The sequence below is a fragment of the Manacus vitellinus genome, unplaced genomic scaffold, assembly GCF_001715985.3.
Source record: "Manacus vitellinus isolate BGI_N305 unplaced genomic scaffold, ASM171598v3 scaffold_4_pilon, whole genome shotgun sequence".
NCBI lineage: Eukaryota > Metazoa > Chordata > Aves > Passeriformes > Pipridae > Manacus > Manacus vitellinus.
The window spans coordinates 44,774,582-44,800,371 of record NW_021940604.1 but is presented as its reverse complement, the minus strand read 5'-3'; the positions used below and the strand labels follow the sequence as shown (position 1 = coordinate 44,800,371).

Below are 25,790 nucleotides of genomic sequence, written 5' to 3'. Positions count from 1 at the left end.
TTAATTCTGTATTTTGTACGTGCAAATAAAAAATGGAATCTTGCAAAATCCCCCAGTGAAGAGGAGGATTGGACTTTGAGAAAGCCAGCAACAATGAAATGTTCCAATAAACACTATGAAGCTCTTTTAACAGCTCAAATAGCTGGCAGTGCTAGCTGGGGAGAAGAAGGTAAGGGGGAGGAAAGTGAAAACTGGCTCTGCTATCACTTGCAGATAGGTGACTGATTACAGCCCTGATTAATAGCCCATAAAACCAAAAGATCAACAGTCACCGAGTGACAGGGAGGGCTGCAGAGGCCAGGGAGGACACACTGCAGTTCAAGGCATGAGCATCTCAAGTTCCAGAAACTGCTTACTGGTAAAACATTACCAGATAAAGCTCATCCAACATTAGTAGAGTGAATTCAAATGTAATCTGTCAGCTCCTCACATGGCCACTAATTATTGGTAGCACCTGATCAATACACTGGGGTACTTAAATTGCTGTACCTCCCTAAGGTTAAAGCAGGAAAGCAGCAACACTTTCCATGAGCAGGGACAACTGTGCATGAAGCTGTTCTCCAGAGAAGAGGAAGCGATTTTCTTCTTGATTAAGAAAAAAATTTCCTCTTTTCTACCCAGAACTGCACTGAGCTTTCACTAATAAAATTTTACCCGTTCTTAAGAGGATGGTTTTCACTGCTTGATGTTTCTTCTTCCCTAAAGTACTAATATTAGCAGCAATTTTTAGTTACGGGGCAATAACATAAGTAACACAAGCTGCCAGCATACTCACAAACGAAAACAATCACACAAGCTTACATGTAGTTAATAACAACAAAAAAATTAATTTTTCTTCAGTTGTAGCTAAACAAATATCTCTCTTCCACCTGTGAAAACCGCACCTATAGAGGGGTACTGATATATGCAAGTAAAATTAATAGTATGTCCTCTGGTTTTAGTCAGCTGAGACTGAAACCTCCATTTCTTCTGGGTCCGGCAAGAAAAGCCAAGCAGGATGCAAACAATGCTCTCTCCCAGGTACAAAGCAGGACAGGGAGCCACCCAGCAACCACAGGGACTTTGACTTTCCATGGGACCAAAAAAATACAAGGGGCTTAGATAAATGCATTTACATTGTGTGGTTTTCTACAGAAGTCCACATCCCTTCCACCACCGGCCCCAGGCAGGAGGCTGATATGCTCACCAAGGACTTCTGGCAGCACCACAGCCCATCAGTTCCCTGCAGGGCTCTCAGGGACACAAAGAATAGACTTTCCCCTCTGTGTTGAACCGCTTTGGACTACACAAAGCCACAGAAACATCCCTGGAATCTGGTCACCAGACACTAACAAAAGAGCTCGATCAAAATAAGCAGAAGTGTTAAAAGTATTTTGTAGTCCCAATTCATACCAGTTTTACTTTCTGACTGAAGAAGCCCAGCCCAACTAAGCAAACACTTCACAAGAAAGTGCATTTTTGGGATTACATCACTTCACCAGCTATGGTACACAAACTGTGAGCATCTGTGTGCATGCCCACAGCACTGGCACACTGGTGTCCTAGGATTAAGGAAATGTAAGTGAGAAAGCCTATGCTTTGTTATGAGAAGCACGAGCATCAGGAAGGCTATGATAAATGAGTATATAATTCCAAGGAGAAGACAGATAATGAGAGAAAGCATTTTTTTTTCACCCCAGCTCTTTTTTTTCCAGTCTGTCAGCTATTAAATATCACTAGGAAAAGCACTCCCTGGCGGATAACTCATTTTGTTGTTTGAAATCCCCACTTACTCAATTTGTCTATTGCTCCTTTGATCCAGTACTGATTGATCTAGTTACACAGCACTGCATCAACCAATAACCCTCAACTGTGTCTGATTTCAACTCCCCTCCTCACAGGGGAAGGCTTCAGAGGGGAGAGCTTGTTTCAAAAACAAGGGTTCGTTACACAAAAATATACAAAAAAGCTCAATTCAGAACTAACTTGCTACATACTGTTGTTTGCTTGACACTAAAAATGCAGATATGTAAATGAAACAACTAGGAAAGCAGAAACAAACTCTGCCTAGCTATAGCAAAGATAGGAAGAAATGAAACTCCATGTTCAACCCTTCCACAAAATTGGAAGAAAAACTCGTACTCCAAGAGGAAGAGTCTTTCTGCAGAAGTCTCAGCTTTTTTGAGCTGGTACCCCAAAGCAAGTTTTTGAGCCAGTATTATCAGACAGCATACTGGAAAAGGCACAGCAAAGGAAAAACTACTCCTAGTGTTGATTTCCAGAATTTGTAGAAAAAGAAATTGTTTCAAAAGGAACTCATTTGTGTAACAGAAAAACAGAAGGAAACAATCTGCTTTTGTTCCAGAGGGGGTCATGTGAAAATGCATCAAGTCTCCTGCCAACAGCCACACAACATTAAACACTGCTTCAACAGCAGCAACTACAAGGGTTCTTTTTTAATTAGAATAGTTAACCAATTCAGAGGAACATCGACTCCCAGAAAAATTAAACCAGTGGCCATTTGGAACACTGCAATCGGCATGTTTCCTAATACTGAAAGTAAGCAAATTCTGCAGCTGACCACATACACAAGCAGATCAACAGCAATGCTCCTTTACCTGGAAGTCATCCCAGAGCAAGGCACACTATTCACAGAATCACAGAATGGTTTGGGTTGGAAGGGACCTTTAGAGGTCATCTAGTCCAACCACCTCTACCATGGGCAAGATCCTCCACTTAATCAGATTGCTCAGAGCCCCATCCAATTTGAGTTTGAATGTTTTCAGGGATGGTGCATCTACCACTTTTCTGGGCAGTCTGTTCCAGTGTTTCGACCAACACCCTCATTGTAAAAAAACTTCTTCCTTACATCTAGTCTAAATCTGCCCTCTTTTAGTTTAAAATCATTGCCCCTTGTCCTATCACTACAGTCCCTATTAAAAAGTTTGTCCCCATTTTTCTTGTAGGCCCCCTTTTAGGTACTGGAATGCCATAATAAGGTCTCCCTGGAGCCTTCTCTTCTTCAAGCTGACCAGCCCCAACTCTCTCAGCCTGTCTCCATAGGAGAGGTGCTCTAGCCCTCTGATCTCCTCTGGACCCACTCTAACATGTCCATGTCTTTCTTGTCTTGGGACCTCCAGAGGTGAATGCAGTACTCCATGTGAGGTCTCACAAGAGCAGAGTAGAGGGGGAGAATCATGACCCTTGACCTGCTGGCCACATTCCTTTTGATGCAGCCCAGGGTACAACTGGCTTTCTGGGCTGTGAGCACACACTGCCAGCTCATGTACAGACTCTCATCCACCAGCAGCCCAAGTCCTTCCCAGCAGGGCTGCTTTCAATCCCTTCATCCCGCAAACCATACTCATGCCATCGATTGCCCCAACTCAGGTGCAGGACCTATACTTGGCCTTGTTGAACCTCATGAGGTTCCCATGGGCCTGCTTCTTGAGCCTGTCTGGGTCCCTTGGGACAGCGCCCCAGGCATGTCAATCACACTGTTCATCTGGGTGGTGTTGGCAAACTTGCTGCGGGTGCACTCGATCCTGCTGTCCATGTCATTGATGGAGACATTAAACAGTACTGGTCCCATATGGACCCCTGAGGGACACCACTTGTCCATCAGGACTCTGAGCTGCTGACCACTACCCTCTGGATGTGATCATCCAACCAATTCCTTACCCACTGAACAGTCCACCCATCAAATCTATATCTCTCCAATTTAGAGAGAAGGATGTTGTGGGGGCACATGTCAAAGGCCTTATAGAAGACCAGACAGATGACATCTGTAGCCTTATTCAGTGCCTACAGTCAGGTAAAAAAGAAAAAAGAGACCCAATTATGCTAGATAATACTTTTTTAAACATGTACCTCTATATACACCGGTTATTTTTTCCTGAGTTTCTACAATGGACAGAAAAAAAATCATCTTCTCTGCTACCAAACTTTATCATTGCAGTAAGGGTCCTGAACACTACAGCAATTTGAATCAGTCTGGAAGCACTCAGGTTTACAATCTGAAAGATTTTACTCCTTCAAGTCCAAGTATCTAATCCAGAGAAAACATATCTGATGTTTTAAACAAAACAAGATTGCTGGACTTCAATTCTGCAACACAAACATAATGAAGGCTAAACTTGTACCTTGCTCCAACACGATCAAGTCCCACTTTTTCAATAATCCTCTGGATTTTGACATACAGGTTTTTTTGGACCTCCACAGGTCATTTTGCATCCTTGTTTCACTTTGATACTATGAGCTGAGACAAGCACCATGCTCCAGCAGCCAGCCATGTGTCTGGGCAGAAGATGTGATCTACCCTGCCACTCAGTCCAGGCATGGATGGCCCCAGTGCATCTTGGTGTGACAATCAAAAATACAGTGCAAAGCCTTTTCTTGCAGTATATATTTTTTAAGTTTATTTATAAAAAGTGTTTCATACAGGCTATAAGCATTGACATGCTCTTCTAATGCACATCATTAGTCTCTGAGGAAAGGGCTACTAAATACTGAAGGATTTCACCCAGCTCCTGCCTTTCAAAAGGAAATTCTCTCCTATGCTTTGCACTGAAAACACATTCTGGGGAGTTTATGAAAAGTAATTTAAGAATTCTTGGTCACATTTTAATGTTGTTTTTTGAGTTTCTTCTTGGAGTAACTTTCCAGGTGCAAAGATGATGCAAAAAAATATAAAGGTTTGCCCTCTGTCCCATGGTACCCTTTTTAAGCAAATCAAACAGCAGCAAAAAACCATTTTGAGCTGAAAGCTCAAAGCACTGGGAGCCTGCTCCCTTTAAGCAGGATCCTTCAGCTCTCACCCTGCTGCTCAAGAACTCCCTGAAACAGATCCCAGTTTTCACATCTAAGTGTCTGAACTTGAGTTAAAAAAAAATTTCCCAAAATAGGCATCTAAATAATTGTGCTGGCTTCTGAGAACAACCCGTTGTCAGGCCTGGCTGCTCAGCCTTCTTGGAAAACAGCCACTTTCGTCATTCTTAAATTAGGATTTCGAAGCCTAATTTTAGGTACTTGCTTTTGGAAATCTTGATTTGTGTTTTCTTGTAAGTGATGTTTCTCAGTCCCTGCTACTGCAGAGGTGACTTCTCTTTTTCTTCCTCCAAAAGTACAAACTATCCCTCATCCAAAAACCCAACAATCACATTGTTTTTTGCTTTTGTAGATATACTGGAACTGAAAATGCTCGGCTGCTTGAGAGATGGAAGACAGCACTGATAATCAGAGCTGTCAACCATTTTCTGTCCATTTGCCAAAGCTGCCCCGTTTCTCCTTTCCATTCCCAAAGCCTTAACCACTCCTTGCATGTATTGCCTTTCAACTTCCTGCCAAACTGAGATTACCCTTTTTTCCTTTTCCTGAATACCCTCTTACGTCCTAAGCATGCTTAATATTAGCAGTAAAAAGGAGTTCAGAATAAATTATAGTCCTTATTGATCTGAAAGTGTAGGTATATTTATTTTATGGGAAATCAGGTGAAGCATAAGTGCTGCAGATTTTGCACTTCAGTTTTGTTAAAATACAAGAAACTATTTTAAACTTTAGTTTGCACCTGTATCTCCAGCAAAGTGATGCACATTTTTGGCCCCCTAGCATCAGCAGCAAACCCTCCAGCTTGCTGCTGACACATCAGGACCCACAGTGCTGAGCTTTCATACTCCCTGGCAGCACCAGCATAAGGAAGCTTAGAAATAAATCATTCGTATAAAATTCAGAGAAGCATGAAAAAATGCAGGACAAAGGAGAGAAGCTAGTTTCAAACAGTTTAACCTCAATGGGATTTCAAACCATTTGGAAATGTAGAGGGTAAAGGAAGACTTCGGCCAGTGAACTATAGGGTATAATTTCATGCCATTACTTTTCCTGTCATTCTACCCCCCTCCCCAAATCCTTCAATAATGTTTACCTTCATACTTAAACACAGTTGTGGTAATTAAAGTATTTTACAAAACAGAAACAAATACAAGAAAAGGATACTGCAAAACAGAGTAAATAATTGTGCTCAATACCCAATACCTCATTAAATCAGAATCTAATTATCTTCATATAGAAAAGTTAAGAAAAATCATAGGTCCTTGCAGTTTTATTCACACTTTTAGCAGATCTAAACTAGCTTGAATTACGATCTGATTCAAGGATTAGGATATTCACACAAAATTCATCCCCTTGAAGTCAACAGCTCTTGATACGGCGGGGGATTATTTCAGGCAGAGGGAAAACACCAAGGGCAATGGTCAAGCAGGAAGAGCATGTTGGAAGCATCCACACAAAGACACCCATGGAATTACTAAGAATCTGTGGAAAATGGCTCACCACTGCCTCTCCATCCCAGAAGGATGCATTCAGCATCCACCTGCAAATAAAGATCTTTCATGCTGCAAAGTCCACCTTAACAGCAGCAGGTCTGGCACCCCTCAGCACTATGGTTTTCTCAACAGCATACGTTTTCCTGGAATAAAGTGTTCAGGGGTGTATTCGGTGCCCAGCCACTGCACTCGTATCCCCGTACTGTGATACTGGAAGCCTCCTCACTGCTGCCAGCTTATACCCCTGGTGCTGTTAAGAGCAACACAGTGCAGAGTGCAAAAGTATTTACAGAAATGAAATGTGGAGGGAGAAAAGTCAAAGCACACAGGTTTATTCAACTGCTGTGTTTGTAATAGCTTGCAATTATAAAATGTACAAGGGTAGTGCACAGACAACTCTTGGCTGGGGTTAAAGAACTGCTTCTTTTTTTTTTTTTTTTTTAATGGGAAAGAAATGGAAGAGAGGATCTGTAGCAAACTATGTGAGATGGAAACAGGGAGAATATGTACATGGCACAAGAGCGACAAGTCGACTTTTTTGTAAGAAAAGCCAAAGCACAGCATGTGCTAGATAGCTTTGCTCCAACCTCCCCAAGCAGTATGGCAGTGTTTATTAACAGCTACTCTTTGAATCTGAAGCTCCCTCTTTTTACTGCAGCTCACAATGGAAAATTGGCCTCAGGAAGCCAGGGAAACTAAAGAGAGCTCAGAAGATAGGAGTCAAAAGCTAAGTCCAAAGGGCAACAAGGACATTGGCTTTCATTTCTGGTCTCATTTCTCTTATTCAAGTGCCACCTGCAAGAAAGTCTGAAAAACTCTACTCCCCTTTAATAAAGGGACTCCTATAATCTCTGTCTGTGTACTTCACTCAAACCAACTTTATACTTCCACAGGAGTAAAATAAAGTTACAGCCCCCAAAGCCTATTTTAATGAGCCTTCTTGGTCAAAAGGCTGCATTTTCTAACAACAGAGCTGATGAGAACATAGCAGCAGGACCAAGGGATGGAGAAGCCCAGTCTTGCATGACCATTACAAACAGCAGAGTTCAAGAGCACTGTGTATCTTCAAGACAGTAAGTTTCAATTTACCTTTTCTTTAAATGCCCACATCTCATAATTGCGTAATAAAACTTAAAAAGCGAGAAATAGGAAAAAAAAAAGAGTTACAAGTGGGACTGTCCCTCCATATGAACCCTCATTTCCTCCAACATGCTGTAGCTGTGGCACCGAATCTGAGCACTGATAGAGCCTTTGTCACCAGCTTGCCCCCTCCTTCTGCCAAAATCTTGCTGCACTGAGCTCTGAACTCAGGGAACATCTCAAGAATAAAACTGGAAGTATAGGACAGATATATAATTCTTGGTTATCTTCTTTGCATTTAGTAGCTTGACACAACAGTCTGCTATCTAATCCAAAAAAGTACTTAAAATTCTTCTGCATGTGTGAAACACTGTACAAAGCAAAATATGCCTGCATGCAGCTATCCAGTAAACAAGGTTAAGCTATAAAAAAGTTATCTGGGGTTCACATGCTGACTAGATACATGAATCCAATAAAAAGTGGAGAAATTAGAAGAAGATCATGAAAGTTGGGGGTGACAGTCCCTAAGGTAATGCTACATCATGCAAATCTGACTAGTACAGGCAGAAGAGTGACATAAAACCTTAATTAAGATGCCCTGCTAAGATGTGAAACTACAACCCCTGTGTTCAGGTGGGTAACTGATACCTTTTGAAGGACCACTTGTGTTCTGGAAACCAGATCACACTGAAAAAGCACACATGTCACTCTCAGGCAAGTAACAGTATGTTAAGTATTTATTTGTGTACTTACTTGTATTTCCAAAGTGTGTGGAGTGGTACCTGGAACGCTATGAGAGTGAAATTCTCTGATGGGCCCTAACACACACAAAATTACATGTAATACACTGAGTTAGTTACATTCTTCAATAAAAATGAAGTGAATTTCTACACTTTTACTTAAAGGAAGAAAAAATGCATACTGACAATTGTACATGCGTGTGCTTGCCTTGCTGCTGTTTTGTCATATGGCCAGCCATGCTATGAGAAGCCAATTTCGAAACTTCTCTATTTTCCTGGTGTACCCCCATGAGATGAGTTCATCCTGTATGGCTGCAGCTGTACTAATACTTGGTGCCTTCATTTTAAGATGCTAAACATCATGCCAGACTGTACTATCATACACAGTGAACAATACTAACAAAAGGCAGGCAAGTATGAGTAACAGAATCACAGAATCATTAGGGTTGGAAGGGACCTCCGGAGAGCATCCTCCAACCCCCCTGCCAAGGCAGGATCACCCAGAGCACGTGACACAGGAACACGTCCAGGAGGGTTTTGAATATCTCCAGAAAGGGAGATTCCTGGGCAGCCTGTTCCAGTGCTCTGCCATCCTCAGTGTAAGAAGTTCTTCCTCATATTGAGGTGAAATTTCTTGTGTTTTAGTTTATGGCCATTGTTTCTTGTCCTGTCGCTGGGCACCATCAAAGAGTCTGGCACGAGCCTCTTGGCACCCGCCTTTGAGTTATTTATATGTATTACTGAGATTCCCTCTCAGTCTTCTCTTTTCTGGGCTACACTCTCTGAGCTCCCCCCAGTCTCTCCTCATAAGAAAGATACTCCAGACCCCTCATCATCTCTGTGGCCTCTGCTAGACCCTCTCCAGCAGTTCCTTGTTTTTCTTGTACTGAGGAGCCCAGAACTCCTGATGCAGCCTCACTACAGCAGAGTAGTGGGTGAGGATCACCTCCCTCGACCTGCTGGCCGTGCTCTTCCCGATGCACTCCAGGATACCACTAGCCCTCCTGGCTGCAAGAGCACACTGCCAGTTCATGGACAGTGTCTCATCCACCAAAACTCCCGGGTCCTTCTCTCCAGAGCTGCTGTCTAGTAGGTCAGCCCCCAAACCATACTGGTAATTGGGGTTATTCCTCCCCAAGTGCAGTACCCTACACTGGCCCTTGCTGAACCTCATCAGGTTTCCCTCTGCCCAGCTCTCCAGCCTGTCAAGGTCCTTGAGGTTCATGTGGGTACATTTTAACCCTTCATCCAGGTCGTTAATAAACAAATTGAATAAGACTGGACCCTGATCCCTGGAGAATGCCACTGACTACACGACTCCTATTGGGTTATACTCCGCTGATCACGACCCTCTGAGCTCTGCCATTCATACAGTTCTTGATCCACCTCACTGTCTATTCCTCTAACTCACATTTCCTGAGCTTACCTATGAAGATATAATGGGAGACAGTGTCAAAAGCCTTGCTGAAGTCAAGGTAGATAACATCCACTGCTCTCCCCTCACCGACCCATCTTGCCATGTCATCATAGAAGGCTATCAGACTGGTCAAGCTTGATTTTTCCTTGGTGAATCCATGCTGACTACTCCTGATGATGGCTAGATTTAAACAGAAATAGGTACAAAAAGTGTTCCTTTTCCCGCCATTCTGAGAATTAAGACCAAAAAAAAATTACTTCAGGTACAAGTGTTATGCCATGGCATCATGCTGCTCAGGACAAAACCCTCCCACTAGGCACCCCTGCCTTTGAAACAGTGTAGAAATAATAGGCAAATCATTCAGAAAATCAACTGCCTTTAAAATCCAATCTCCTTTCCAAAGGATAAAGGTGTCAACACTCTGTAAGGCAAGATTTTGACCCTGTTCCTGCCCAGGACTCATAAGGCGTATTGAAAGTTAAGATATCAGGTTCTGGCATAGGGACAGAAAACAATGAGAAAGGAGATTCCTTACAGATGCAGATCATTCTCCTCCACCTTTCCCTTCTTGTACAACACTTTGCACATCTGTAAACAAATGGTTGCCAAAACCATGCAGCCGCATTTCTGTTACAGAAGCTCAGGGCTGAAAAGCCTGGTGGGTCCTGAGGAGCTGAACATCCTTGCCTGCACCAGACCCACACCAAACCAGTTTCTGCCAAGAATCAGCAAATATTGGGGTGCCAAATTATTGCTGTTACAAGGGTCCCTGAAAAAGAGGACTGACACCTGGAGTCATTAGAAAAGAAAGTATTTCTGCCTGTACATTTCCGTGGTTTGACTTTGGCAGCACTTTCCTAAATGTCACTTCATCAGAAGACCCTGCTCCAGGAGGCAAGTACTGCAGTTTATTATATTTTACTTTTTGTTTTAAGGGCAGAAAGACCAACCAACCAATTAAAAGGAAATACTGTAACGGTAAAGCTTGACATGATCTTATCACAAATTCTTTCTATGAACTTTAAATAGCAGCAGAACTTAATTAACAGCAACTTCCAAACTGTTTTCTGCAAGCTCATAACATAAAAGATTCAGTTATCTGCAGAAGTCAGACAGTGAATTCCAGGAAAACAAGTCCCTTTCCTCCAAAGTTTAGCCACTCTTCTTTCAATAAGAGGCAACAAATTCATGGTGTAGTGGAAACTCTGCAGCCATTAAAATCTGTTCCATGGAAAAACACAGCTAGACTGAACCCCCAGCTCCAGCACCAAGGTGCAGAAGGTTTTACTACATTTGTTTAATACATTCAAAAGCACTGGAGCAAAAGTAGGGTCAGTACTGTAATTTGATGTAATATATCTGCTTTAAATACAGGGATAAACCGATATCCACACAAACAGCAGGCAACATGTTTCCTCCACAACCCTGCAACTATCCAGTCCTCCTCAGGGCAGCAGTCCCCTGGAAAAGGGGGCACCAGATATGCCTCCTCTCCCCTGCTGCTTGTGCAAAGTCTCTTAAACATCTGCAGCAATTTACTCATTCCTAAAGATAATCTCCATCCACCCGGCATTTTTCCTATTCACTCCGGTTGCGGTGTCCGCTCACACCCATCAGGAACCCTCAGGCTAACAGCCACCACATCACCTCACCCTTGCCCTAACTTCTCCATTCAACCTGGTCCATAGCTATAAAACCATACCTAGGGCGTGTGGGGTGACCAGGAGCAACCAAGAACAGATCTGACACTGCTGCTTTCATTCCTTCCCTACTCTCCACCCTGCCTGGGTGGAGGGAACCTGGAAAAACTGAGGCAGCCCAAAAGAAACCAACCAGGCAAGAAGATCAGCTTTCAGCTGGGTCCATCCCACCTCCTGATTTACTACAGGAGAAGCAATGGCACAAGGCAGGCATGAAGGTGACAAAGAGGTCTTACCTGAGTGAAGCTGAGCAAAGTCATCGTATTGCACCCAGCAAGGAACCAAAGCAAAAAGAAAGGTAAATAAAACAGGTAGACAAGAAGGAAGACGTAGACTCTTTAAAGCAGAATTCTAAAAAGCTATTAAGAAAAGGCCAAACCAAAATGCAATGCACAAGCATCATTTAACATAAAGGAACGGTACTAGTGAAAAGTACAAGAATTGCAGAAAAAATATAAAATGAAATAACAAAAGATCATACAGCATATGTCAAAGCTAACTTACAGAGATTTCTTAAATGTAATTGTAGCAGCATGAACTGGTAGATTATTGCACTGTAAAAAGCAAACAATAAAAAAAGCCCCCAGCCCTGAAATATCAAGGCAGGTCAGATGTAAAAAGGAAAGAGGAAGAAGGGACAGGAGAAGAAGGTTAACCATTGAGAGAACCCAACAGACAGAGATCAACAACAGATTGGGTTCTTTTTCAAAAAAAAAAGGTAACATGAATGTTTTATTAAGTCTAAACAAAACAAAACTATTCCAATAGAAACAGAGCTAACAAAAATAGATACACAGAAAAAGACTGAAATACAAAGTTAAACAGACAGTGAATACAGCCAAAAACTCTTACTACACACTGGCCAGCCTGCAGTTGAGGGCCTTGAGGACAGAGGGGAAGAACCCCTTTTAATTCTCAGCCTTACAGCACGTTACACTTTAAGAAACAACAAACAACAACCTTACTAGTGATTTGAGACATATCTTGAGCACAGCAGTCCAAGAACAAATTTCAACAGGAAGTTTGATTTTCTGATAATACCAAACATTTTTTACTTAATTCCCAAAGCTTCTAATTAAATTTGTTCTATGAGAAAAACACATTGCTATGAAACTAGATAGTGATTTAAACACGGAAAATAAAACTTTTTCCATTACTATGTTCATTGCAGCAAAGTGAAAACCTAACTTAGAGTGTTATTTTATGAATGCTCATATTTTGTCAGGAGTGAAAGATAGGACAGAATTAAGAAGTGTTTCATCAGCACACTTGTAAAGCAACTCTTTAAACACTAGGCAAAAGACAAGCTCTTTAATCTCTATAGTAAGACTATGCACAATAATTATAAAGGTGACAACATATTAAAAGTTGCTTAGCGGGTAAACCCAAACTTTTATATTCTGAATGCACCTATTTCATACATGTTTTGTACAGATTGTGTAGGATACAAAATAATGCTTCAGACAATCAAACTGCTTATTCATGTTGGCAGAGCTCTGAAAGCTTTCCTCTGAAATCTCACCACCACCACAGCTCTTTTTTACTGTATGCTAAAAGCAAAACATGACTTTGTGCAAAAAACTCTTCCATGAACCAATTTTTCAAGTATCAAAGGCAATTCCAGTGATTGCAGGTTATTCCACAACGTTTTTATCTCCCTGTAATACAAGCCCTCCACACAGATGTGTCATCTCTAAAATAAACAGCAGCAAAGGGACTCTTCATTTAAAGAGATCTGTTATTCTGGACCAGGGAAGCTAAATGCTCAAGCTCAAATCCCCACACAGGAACTGGTATGTGGTGGAGGGATAGGAGAAGAAATAAAAACAAACCACCAAACTCCCAGATTTTGTTAACATTCTTCTCTCACATTAAGGACTGACAGCTTAGGTGGGAATTGGGAAGGGCAATGATGCTGCCTGCCAGAAGAGGAGGTGTCAAGAGCCTCCAATGGCTGATTAGGGCTTCTTGACTGGCTCAGGACAAAACCCATCCCTGCCCCTCTGTTCTGCAAAACAACCTCCCAGAGCATTGGATGAGTAAGATTTTTAAAAAGCAAAGCCTGAAAAATAGATGCAAACAGAAACATGAAAGTGTGAAAAGGAGCAGCAAGGAAAAACAAAGTGAGGAGAGGGGTGGAAAACTTCTTAACTTCATTGTAAGCTCCTTCACACATGCAAGTGGCAACTCACAGCCCCTGTCACTGCAGCTTCAAAGACAGTCATCTCCTCCCAAGGCCATATTGGAGGCAACACAGCACTACAGGATGTAAATAAAGCACTCACTCCAACATGATCATTTTTCATACACTGTAAACGGTGGTTAAAACCTGGATACATCCACGTGTTCTCACCAAGTACATCCTTGAGGACTCAAATCTGTATTTTACCAGCTTTGTAAATGTGTATTTTAAGACACAAAGTCAAACTCCACAAACGCTTAGAAAATTGCAATGTGCTATATACAACTGATGCCTGCATTGGTGCATTGTGTGAGCCTGATATGTTTTGTGAAACCAAGAAACATTGTCTGCAAAACTCAAATTCATTATAGCTCTGTAATTATTCAACTTGAGTTTAAATTTGTATATTTGACCTAAACAAGTTCAGCACTGAATTTAGAAGGAATGAGTCAATTAAGAAGATTTAAAAAAATACAAGAAAAACCTCTGAAAACAACATTAGCAGTCCTTTCTGTACCGTAATGTGAGCCACTCAGCAGTGGTGATAGAACAAGAAATCAATACAAAGAAGTACCAAAGGATATTATATTTGTTCTGCAAGGCACGGCCAGACTTGCAGCCTGCCTTTGTGTGCTTCAAAGGGAGATGATGGCGGTTTTGAAAGAGCTAAAAAAAAAAAGGTAGGGAAGTTAGAGCTTCCGGGAACCCATCAAGTAAAGGTGGATCGAGTATGGCCTTTGGAGAATTACTTGGAACTTAATGAAGGCTGCAAAACCAGAGGACAGAGTGCCATGGTTTGACTCTACCTGGCAACTAATATCCTCCAGCCACTTGCTCACCCCTATGCAGACCTAGTGGGATGGGGACAGAACCAGAAAAAGGTAAAGCCTTGTGGGTTGAGGTTAGTTCATTTATTAAACTGTACTTAAGTTAATCATCTTCATCATTACCATCACAACAACAAAACAACAACAAAAACCACAGCACCAGCACAGCACCACCACCACTAACGATGATGATGGAAACGAAGATAACAGAAAGAGAGAGGGAGGAATAAAACCCAAGTAAGAAACCAACCTCTGACTGATGCTGAGCCAGTCCCCCAAGCAGCAATCAGAACCTCCCAGCCAATTCCCCCCAGTTCATGTACTGGGCATGACACTCTCTGGTATGAAATATTCCTTCGGGTCAGCTGTCCAGGCTGCGCTCCCTCCCGGCTTCTTGTGTACCCACTCACTGGCAGAGCATGGGACATTTAGAGTAACTCCTACACCTAAAACATCAGTGTGTTAACATTGTTTTCATACTAAATCCAAAACACACCACTGTACCCAGCTACTAGGAAGAAAATTAACTCTATTCCAGCTGAAACCAGGACATAGAGCTACTACTATTTAAACTAACATGACAAGTGGTCTGACATTATCGACTATAAAAATGCTTTATGGCCATGCACAATTTTTACCTATAAACAAGTAGAGGCAGCAGCAGCAACTCATGCACTCAGGGCAATGATCTACACTGGAACACAGTGGCCTTTCTGTCACTACCTGTATTACTATTACTGTTTTCTCCTCATTTGTAATTGAACAGACAAATGCAGTACTCCTGACTGACGTGGTGCTGTCTCTCTCAGCCCCTACGTAATGGGTCTGCCACCCTATATATTGCTGGGGTTGTTCCCTTGCAGTCATGTTTTCCTCCAGCCCTTACACTGTATTTCAACCTCTTGCAGAAGGTTATGGGAACACTCACCCAAAACTTCCCAGTCCACAGCTGAGTCTGGTGGCTGGCACTGGGCAAGCCCAGCCATTGCTTCTACAGCCAGACCAACAGGGGGCTGCAGTAGCAACCATGATCTAAACTGTGCCTTGTGGGTGGCACATAAGCCAGAATTCAATAAAATATGAAAAAATCTGCTCAAATCTTTTGCAAGAGGCTTTTCTGCTTAGGTCTGTTACAGAGGGAGAGAAAAATCCATCAGTAACAAGGCCTGCTGGACTGGCAGCTTATTTTCTGACAGTATATCACATATGTTAATAAAAAAAGAACATTCTGCACCGCATTACAAGTGCAGGTATTTTCTCCATTAATGAGGCTTCATGACCCTAATTTAGGACAACCAGCTGAGGGTTTGCACCAATTCGCAGGGTCTGTGATCAGCTAAAACCAACCTCTCCATGCCAGTACTGCAAAAGAGAAATGAACCACCAAACCACAACCAAACACTCACCATAAGCAAGTGCTACCCTGCAGTCCACAAATATATACACATAAAAATGCAAGCACAACTAGCATTGTGTCCTTCAAAGGCAAATCCCAATCCGTGTGCCTCTACCAACACTGTCCTGCAGCCACCACAGGAGTTCTTGCCCAAAAGCATGCAAGTAGCCACATGAATAAACTGAACCTGGAGATGCTTTCTGGTAAGCACACATGCCGTGCACTCAAAGTAACATGTGCCACTTGAACTTCAACAAGAGAAAAGCTTTCTCAAGTTTCTATTTCTAAAGGGTAGGGCAATGTTAAACATTGGAGAATGTCATCCTCCTAACTGGTTAAAGGTTTAATTATTGTTATTGAAGTCAAAGGGTCTCCCTACTGTTTGGCAAGGAGACGATTCTCAAAATGATGATTCAAAATACCAGTATTTTTAAAATCAACCTCAGAGCAGGAAATATTCCTTCAGGAAAAGGTTAACAGAAGCTTTCTGATTCAATTATGTGCATAAAAATAGCACATCTAAGGGGAAGCCTATATAGATTAAGGTATAAAGGCCTATAGTTTCCCAAGTCATCAACTTAAGCAAAGAAGAGGACACAGGACTGGCTCAAGAACTAGACCTCTATGTTTGGACCACTGTGCTGACAATTGATACAGTAATGGCAAATGTGAGAGTAGATTTCTTTTGTTCGTTTTTAAGAGCTTCAAGATCTCTGTTTGAATATGGATGCCATGGTTTAACAGCAGAGGGAGAGGAGCTGCTCCTCCACCAAGTTATGATCTGCTCCAAACCCTAAATGTACAGCATCCAAGGGGAGAAGGCATAAAGGTAAAGGGAGGGGGGAAAAAAAGAACAAAAGAAAAAAAGGCAGCAATGCAAATGTGCCTGCTTACGAACTAACTAACTAACCATACGGCCTAAGACCATAAGACATTTTGAGGTGTATTACTTGGTTTAATAAGCTAAACCACATTATTCTGCAAATTAATACTTGATAGTTTTTGTTTAACACCAGTAACATCCTTAAGGATGACACCAATCAAAACGGTCCATTCGGCAAGCATAAAAGCTGGAGTGCTACCTGAAATCAAGACTACTTCCTTTTTGAACTCAAGCATATGTTTTACAGCAGGGAGCCTGAACATGCACAGAGGAAGAAAGCAATTACCCTCCAGTGACTGCAAAGGCAACTGGCAGGAGGAGAAACAGTTTTCTCAAGGTCACAGAGGGAGAGGAGCGCTTTCAGGCGATAACAGAAGAGGAACAGTCACTTTGTTCAAATCACTGACCCAGTGTCTCAAGGGGTAGAGTTATGAGAAGATCAAAGAGCAAGGCAGAATTTGAAAATGTAGAAAAAAGTTTTATTCCATGTTTGCTGTAGCCTTGCACAACCAAGTTTTATCTCCTGTAAATGTTAGTGCAACTCAGCACATTTAGTCATCGCCCAAAGCATCACTTGGCAGGCAAATGTTCAGTATGTTTTGACATGGAGGTCAATTAAATCCAGACAACTTGAGCATAAATACAAGTTCATGAAATGTTTTTATATTTCTACCTGCTCAGTAGAGCAGGTCATTAACAAGGTTACCATTAATGAAGCACAACCTCTACAGATAATAATCCTTTAATAAGGGCATGAAAAATACCCAGATGCAATGGGGTGCTGAGGCCAACTCTTAATTTGCAGCACTGAGATCAGTGCAGGTAGTGTGATTCATTTGCTCATGGAGAAGCAACAACTGCACTTAGCAGCATGCATCTCTAAAATCTCTACACCTGGTGAGGGAGTTTAGTTGACTGGCCCTGTGCTTTCTAAATGCACACGGCTTTGTGTTTCACACGAGTTAACTTCACCAAGGAAATTAAGTAATTCTCCAACGCATCCAATATAGCAGGAAAGCATTTACTGAGGACATACTTCAGACAAGTTTGCTCTTGTGCTCTTATTTACCTTGTAAGATAATGTGTCCTAAACACCAAAACAGAGAAATCAAGGCAATAAATTTCAGGAGATTAATTTCAATTAATAGATCTAAGGATCTGTACACAGTCAACAACTCTACAAGTTATTCCCACAGTAAGATCAGAGGTAGCACTTATTTGATTTGTCAATCAAAAAATCAATTCACATCACTGTTTGCATTACCTCTACCAAACAGAGATCTAACTGCTGTTCTGTTGGATAATGGGGACAGGTTTCAGTGCCCTCAGGAACCCAGATATAAATCACTTTTACCAGTCAGCACTTACAAACTGCAGGGATGTCAGCCTAAGCAATGCCCTTGTATTGCTGCATTACCAAATTTAAACAGTCTTAGGAAAGGTCATAGCAAAGCAATCTGACCTGGAAATAAGTTTTTAAACAAACCAATTTCTATGTAATTCATTGATTACCCTTTTTATTTGTCCTTGTGGGTGTTCTTCCATTTAAAGGAAAAAGCATTTCCAATGCTAGCGTGCATAAACCATTTGGATTGCAGGGTTCTTTTGCGTTTTTAACACATTTAAGAATCACAAATTAGCAACTATATTACTATGACAAAACAGCTACAGATTACAAGGATTATTGTCAGTTTTGTGAAGTGTCTGGATGCATATGGAGCAGTGTGCTCTGACTGTCATGCAGAAAGCATCAGTTTCTTCAGCCTATTATGTAGTCAAACAGCTTTGAAAAGCTTATGCTCCATCCTGGAAGAACATAATTTTGTACATTATAAAAAGAAGAAAACAAAAGCATTACTGCAAAGAATTGAGGCAACTGGTCCCAAAGTATTCCTATGTCTGAACAGTTTCATAGATCTCACCCCTACATGACCAGTTCAAGACACGGCAATGAAAGAAGGCAAAGAAAGAGGATTAAGAGGACAAAACAAACAAGTTGTTCAGTTATGCAGTGGAGGTTATAGTAAACAGCATCATTACCTATACATGCCTTCACAAAGTATATGAAGAGCTACCAACACTAAATAGAGCTTTAGTAGCTGTGAGAATTCAACATTTTGCTTGCAACTCATTTTAAGACAGCATGCCACTCGCAGGAGTAAAACAACATGCCAAGATATAAGAGGTAGAGGTATTTGTGGCTCTGCTCTTCAGCAATGAAAAAACACCCCTGTCTCTCTTCATTCGAAGTCAGAGAACAAACCCTCCATATCTGGAATAAACCCCATTTGCTCCAAAAGGCTTTCCCAGTCCAAAAGGGCCTTTCTGGCATGACCTGTCCCAGGAGACAACTCTGTGCACAGCATGGGGGCTCTGTCTTCCTGCTGCTATGGCAGGAACCCCAGATCCAGAACGCTGACTAAGCCCCCTCCCATGCCGGTGGCAAGGTGACACCTAAAGTGGTGCTGAGCCCACCCCCCCACCGCCCTGCACCACCACACTGCTCCTGCCCTGCCTGTTGCATGAACATCCCTTGGTGACATCCTTCTAGCACTAGCTCCAAGAGGGACAGAGGGCACAACAGTACACAGAGGCATGACACTGTTTTAACAAGGCACTACTGTAGGCAATTGCTGTTCCTCTCCCAAAAAGTTGTCTCAGGTGGGATGCAGACAGTATTAACTGGGAGATTTGCTTTATCTGCCACTGAGTGAGGGCTGCTGAGAACCACCAGAAGGCAGAAGACGAGTATTTTAACCTTGTGCTCTGTACGGGCTTTTTTTTTCTGAGCTCAGCAGAAACAGAAGCTTTTGATGTTGCAATGTTTACTGCCCCAAAAATGAGGAAGGTAAAGGAATGAGGTCAGCTCAGTACTTGAGAGCATTTAACCAATTACCAACTGAATGTCACTTACAAAGAATATGCTTTCCGAAGGGGGCAGCTCTGGATCATGCTCAGCACTGAGCTTTCCATCTGTGGCCACTGGACTCAAGCACCAGGTCAGCCTGAAATCCTAAAATACTGTCAGTTCCACCATCATTCCCAAAAATCTGAGTCTTCAAACATATTTCCAAAAACCTGCTCCTAGCAAGTTACAAAAGAACGAACAATTAAAGGAACTGTTCAGAGGCCTGACAGATTTACAGTATTATTTCCAATTTACATTTTTTAGTTCTGTTAAGCTTATCTTCTTTAATTCCTCTTGTAAACAACACAAAAAGAAGGTTAACAGGGAAAGAAGAGATTAGACCAGAGAATTCAAAATATTTTATTTCAATTCTGGCTCTACAAAATACAAGGAATGTAACAAGAAGAATATTTGCTGAGAAATGCAAGAACATCAACTTACTAAAAATACTGCAATGAGTAAACCCAGAGACTGGTCAGACAGCACATAAACTAAGTAGCATTAATGATGCTGTATTTAAGTACCAAGTATGCATGAGTTTTAGTCAAAGATACTTCATCTGATCAGCTGTTGCTATTTAAGAGGCACTAACTCACAAAAAGTGCAATTGCTTTTTAAAAAGCAGAGCGAGGCATGAAGACCATCAGCCAGACTCTTCCCCAGCTTGCAAGACAAAGCCACACTGCATATTCATTTCGCTGCTGCTCTCTCTGGTTGCATTTGAATGCAGAATATAAAAAGCACAAAGCAGGGCTTCCAGTATATATGACATATATAATGTGTGCCTTGTAATAAATTCAGTAAAATCAAGCAAAATTCAGGCATGTCTTTTAGTGCTCTCGACCCATGTCAACTGGCAGCATCCTCAAGGGCAAACCCACTCTTAACTTCAGCAAACTCAGCACAGTGGTCCTTTTTATTTGCTCCTCAGTTCACAGAAAGCTAAGGAGGGATCCCCACCCAGCTGACCCTAGCCATCTCCAGGTCCCACAAGTTTTCCCATGAAATCCTCCCTCTGTGTTTGCAAGTACACCTCCCCCCAGGCAGAGTACATGCCTTGGCTACTTGCTGCTCTAAAAACAGACTATGTCTAATGCAACCTAAATACATGAATACTTTCATAAAAACCTCCAGCTTTTATTGCTCAACAGTATCAGACGATCACGTGTGCCACAGGCTTACTCTCCCTGACACAGCTTCCACTGCTGTTAGCAGAGGTGAGACTGCACCAGTACTTATCTCTAGCTATGGAGTATTTTAACAGCAAAGAAAAATCTCAGGCTGCGACTGCATGGAACGAACAAGAAAGGTTTAGGGTTAAATATATCGCAAAGCTCCTCAGTGTTATTCACAAGTTCTTATTAAAACCAAATAAATCTCCTCCTTCTATGCTAGCAGTTTAATATTGATGCAGCAGCACTGTCAGCCGGCACCTACAACAACTTCACAACTGCAAAACCCTCCACCCAGCCGCGGCCACCGACGATAATTTAAGCCGGCGGTTTAAGGCAGGCACGCAGCCCCCTGGCAGGGAGCTGCTCTGGCAGAGATAACCTCACCCTGGAAGCAACCTGGCCCAAAACTCTGGCGAAAGGCTGTGCCGCCACGGGAGACGCCTGCACGCTTGTCCTCCTCTGGTTTCAGCTGCAGGGCGTGTTTCCATTTGCACAGAGCGATTTCGCAGACTTCCTGATCGGAAGCATCCCAACTGCAGCCATGCCCCTGCCCTGTTCTCCCTCACCATCGCTGGCAGCCGGCTGAGCTCTTTGCTGGCATTTTTCCTCACAGCCACGAGTGCTCTGCCATGGCACTGAATCCCACAGCATCAGAGATCACTCAAAGCACTGAGAATACAAATGAGCCGTACGGGGCACTGCCGTTCAGCCGTGGCTGGGACACGGAGCAGGCACTGCACCCAGCTGCCGGAGGGAGAAACGCCTCTTGTCATCTGCCAGGAGCCCTTTTTGCTGATCAAGCCAAGGTGCTACTATTCCTGCCCAGGTCTGCAAAACTGGCCTTTTGTCTGCGGACTCAGAGCACAGATTAGTGCCGGAAATCTCTCTGGAGTCAGATCCTCAGCGGCTGCATCCTTGGGAATCAGGGGAAGGGAGTGAGGGCAGAAAAGCAGCAAGCGCAGGCAAGGAAGGAGAAAACACTTATCAAATGCCCAAGACAATACTTCGCATAACCCCGAGCACTGCCGACTTCTAACGCTGCGAGTGCCCGAGGGCTTCCAGGAGATGGAAAAGATAGAAGCAAAGTCATAAAGTTTTTAAGAAAGTCCCCGCACAGGCATCTGACATACTGACACATTTCTATCGCTTGCCCTTCATTTTCCGCTCATTTCGTAATGCTTTTACCCTTTAAGCATCTAGATTTTCAAACGGGCCGGCACCTTTCGGAAGCACCGCACGTCTCCACGGCGCGGGTTTAGCGCGGCGTGTGCCCCGTTCCACACACAGACCCGGGAACCACCGTGCCGGCGGCTCCAGTCCTAAACCAGCAACGCGGTCAGGGGCGCTGGGCAAGAGCTCAGGGAAGAAGAAGCAGGAGAAGAAGGATTCTTCCCTTCCGAGCCCGACAAGCCCTTCCGCTGACACCCTGCCCCTCTGTGCCGGGCTGCTCCGCGCCGCCCGCTCCCCCCGCCGGCAGCGGCTCCCTCAGCGAGGCCGGGCTGCGGATGCACACCTCGCACCCCCGCCACGCCGGAGAAAACGGATCAGGCGTTCTATCTGGAGCCGTGGTAGCGCTCAGGTCTCCCCGAGCTCCCCGAGGAGGAGCCCACAGCCGACGGCGGGGACTGAGGTGCGGGGTCTCCTCCCTTCCTGCCCGTTATTCCTCCCCGCCCCGTTGCCCCGCACGGCGGAAGGCGCTGCCGCCGCCCGGGATGCAGTATCCATGGCAATGCGGGATTGGCCATCCATGCTGTCGAATAACACCGGGGGAAGACGCTCCCGCGAGAGGCCCCGGCCCTTCGCCCCCGTCCCTCCTCCCCGGCCCGCCGCCACCGCCGCCCCGTCCCGGCCGCAAAGCCGCGCTACCGCCGGCCGCCGAGCCCTCACGCTCCACTTCCGGCCGGACGCTGCCGCCGCCTTGTTGCGCGCCCCGCGGAGGCGGCCCCACCCCGCCCGCCCGCGGCCCCGCGCCCGACAACCGCCCCTCGTCCTCCGCATCCTCCCGGCGGGCCCGGGAGGCCGCGCCGCATCCGCCGGCGGGGCGGGGAGCCCGGCGCTGCCTCCTGCCGCCGCGGACGACGGCTACTGGCGCTGGCGGCGGCGCTGGGGGCGGGCGGGGCGGCACCGGCCCGGTCTGCTCCCGCTGCGGCGCGCGGGGGCGGGCCGGGGCCGGGGCGGGCGCGGGGGGGCCCCCTCCGCCCCCGGGCGGCGGGGCTGACGTTGACGTCAGAGTGGCGGCGGGGCGCACGGCCGGCGGCCGAGGCGCTATATGACGTCCACGGTGCGGCGGCCGGGAGGAGGGTCGGAGCCGGCTTCCGTGGCGGGGTTGCCGCGCTGAGGGACCGGCTTCTGGGTCCGTCCAACAAGTCGGGACCTTGCATGGAACAGCGAGCGGTTCCCTCGGGCCGGGAGGGCTTCCAGCCCAGGCCATGGAGGCAAGGGGACCCCTGTGAAAAACGATATGGGACCGTGTAATTAAAGACTATCCTAATGAGTGAGCAGCAGGCCTACATTAAAGGCCCCAGGCAGATCACAGTTGATGTGTTTCCTGTGTTTTGAAGTAATGGGCTTTGCAGCGTTACAGCGTTTTCAAATGTAAGCTCTGGCTGCAGTAACTAGGTAGGATTTTAATTTGGTCCTATTATAAACCCACTAGTTTTGTTGTGTAATTTACATGCGTATGTTAAGCCTGTCCCCACGGTGTCGGATGTCTGAGGAAGGAATGTCAAAGCATCCTCTTTGGCTCCTCTCCAGTGGCTGGGATGCTCAGCAAAGGCAGAATAGTCCCGTTCACCCTCTCCAGACACTTCATTACCTCCAAGAGGCCCTAATGGGGCATTAGCGAGGGTGCCTTGGCATTAGTGTCGCCAACAGGAAGAAAGTAGTCTGTTTCTTTCCCTCTCTCATGGCGAAACGTGACATTTTAATTTTTTCCACCCCCAAGAGTTTGTTCCATCTCTGCTAATTAAATGAAAATGTGACATAAATACAGAGCAGCTTTGCTTTGCAAAGAAGAGGAGTCAAGCAGCAATTTGCATGGGGTTTATTTAGGATCAAGTTTCTGCACTCCATGGGAAGCAGTTAGCAGTTTTAGAAAGCTGGAGCAAAAAAGGTTTCTTGAAGCTTTCTCATGGCTATAGAAGGCACATAGGTGAAGCCATTAGGACTAGCTATGCCAGCCCAATGTCCAGTACCCTTCTTGGAGTAGTAATGCACTGGTCCCATGTCCATGATCATTTAGCTGAAGCAGCGCATTGCAACCTCACCTCACCTGGTCAAAGCTCAGTGTACAAAGAGTCCCCCAGCATCATGCTGGGCTGTAAATGGGCAACACAATAACACAGTGTGTTTCCCAGTGGAATCAGAAATGATCTTCCTTAAGCTCCTTAAGTAGACATCGAGGCTATGCCATAGTTCTTCAATCTTATTTCTTTATTAGAGTAAGATGTTAATAAGAATGCTGTTTGGTTTGTGTTGGAGCTTTTTCAAAGAATGATGAAATATGCTGAATTGGAAGGGACTCACGAGGATCATCAAGGGCGAGCTCCTGGCCCTGCACAGGACCATCCCCCAGAGTCACACCATGTGCCTGAGAGTATCATCCAAATACTTCTTGAACTCTGTCAGCCTTGGTGCTGTGACCACTTCCCTGGGGAGCCTGTTCCAGTGCCCAACCACCCTCTGGGGGAAGAACCTTTTTCTAATTTCCAACCTAAACCTCCCCTGACACAACTTCTGGCCATTCCCTTGGCTTCTGTCACTGGTTACCCCTGAGAAGAGATCAGTGCCTGCCCCTCCTCTTCCCCTCATGAGGAAGTGGTAATTGCAAGAGGTCTCCCCTCAGTCTCCTCTTCTCCCAGGCTGAACAGACCAAGTGACCTCAGCCGCTCCTCATACAGCTTCCCCTCCAGGCCCTTCACCATCTTTGTTGCCCTCCTTTGGACACTCTCTAATGGCTTAATATCTTTCTTATATTGTGATGACCAGAAGTGCACACAATATTCAAGGTGAGGCCGCAGAGCAGAGTGGGACAATCCCCTCCCTCAAGCGACTGGCGATGCTGTGCCTGCTTCCCCCCCCCCCTTTTTGTTTTAAACCCCAAACCAAACCTTTGTATGCCTTGTGTGTCTGTGATTTGAGGCTTTGTAGCACTTTTCAGTAAGGTGTGAGCACTCACAACCGTCCTTGCCTGTGTGTTTTAACACTTTATGGAAAAAAAAACAGCAAAAAATTGTGAAAACCAACACAACTCTCAAGTGAGTTTGCCTTTCTGGAAGCCTTTTGCCCAAGATTGTTTTGGAAGTCAAGCCATCTTGGTCTTAGTGAAATTAGTGGAATAAGGCACAAGCTCCATTTTTTCTCACTTGAGCTAAAATGTCCTGACCTCACTGAAACATCACAGCCATTAGGTCTTTTCACATCTTTCACACTTTAAAACACTTTTCAATGTGTTAAATAAAGTTCCTTTACACATTTGTTTGCATGGTTTATTGATGAGAGATGATTGCACTGAGTGTTTCTTTCACAGCCAAAATGACTTTCTAAATCTGGAAGGTGCTTAAATAATTAAGACTCAATCTGTCTGTTTAAACATAAAAAATAAGAACTTAAGATGCAAAAAAAGGCATGGAGCAGGACATAGGGAGTGTAGGCAGAGAAAGGCTGGTAGTAGGTGAGGAGTGAGCAGCACCCTGTTTGGGAGACGGATGTGCTGCTTCCTGGTCCCCATGCTATGTCCCACAGTAAGGGGAGTGTGCCCCAAGCCCACCAGAGGCTGGTACATGTCTGCTGTGTCTCCCTTCATTGTGGAGCTTGCTTTTCTCACTTGATTGGTGGGGTTTTAGTGAGGCTCTGTATGCCCAGGGTGTCAAGCAGCTGGCACTGGAGAAGTAAGACACAGCTGCTGATGGGGGAAAGGATGAGGCTGGGGGGAGTTTTGGCCTTGCCAGCCCAGCTCCAGCATGAGACTCCCTGCCCACCTGCTGGGCTGCTGGTTCTTCTACTTCTTGGCCTCCCCAGAGTGCTCATGCTGTTATCAGTAAGAGAACAAAAGCAATATCACATAATGGGAAATGTCATTTCAGAATTACACATTTGGGACAACTAAGCAAACAATACCAAATGTTTTGGCGCTAAACGTTTAGCATTTAATGAGGGATAGGAGCTGACCAGTGTCATTTTGG

General features: G+C 44.4%; 1 protein-coding gene across 3 annotated transcripts in view; it reads right to left on the bottom strand.

Annotated features, from left to right (window-relative positions):
* Positions 1–22,731, bottom strand: part of ELOVL5 (ELOVL fatty acid elongase 5) — a 40,113-nt gene extending 17,382 nt beyond the window's left edge. The window contains exon 1 of one of the 3 annotated variants that reach the window (XM_029962681.1): positions 22,695–22,731. The gene's annotated coding sequence lies outside the window, so the exon portion shown is untranslated. Of the gene's footprint in view, positions 1–19,438; positions 19,604–21,827; positions 21,850–22,694 lie in introns of those variants that run through there. The other 2 variants (XM_018078005.1, XM_008921274.2) reach the window with 2 other exon arrangements.
* Between the last annotated feature and the right edge of the window lie 3,059 nt (positions 22,732–25,790).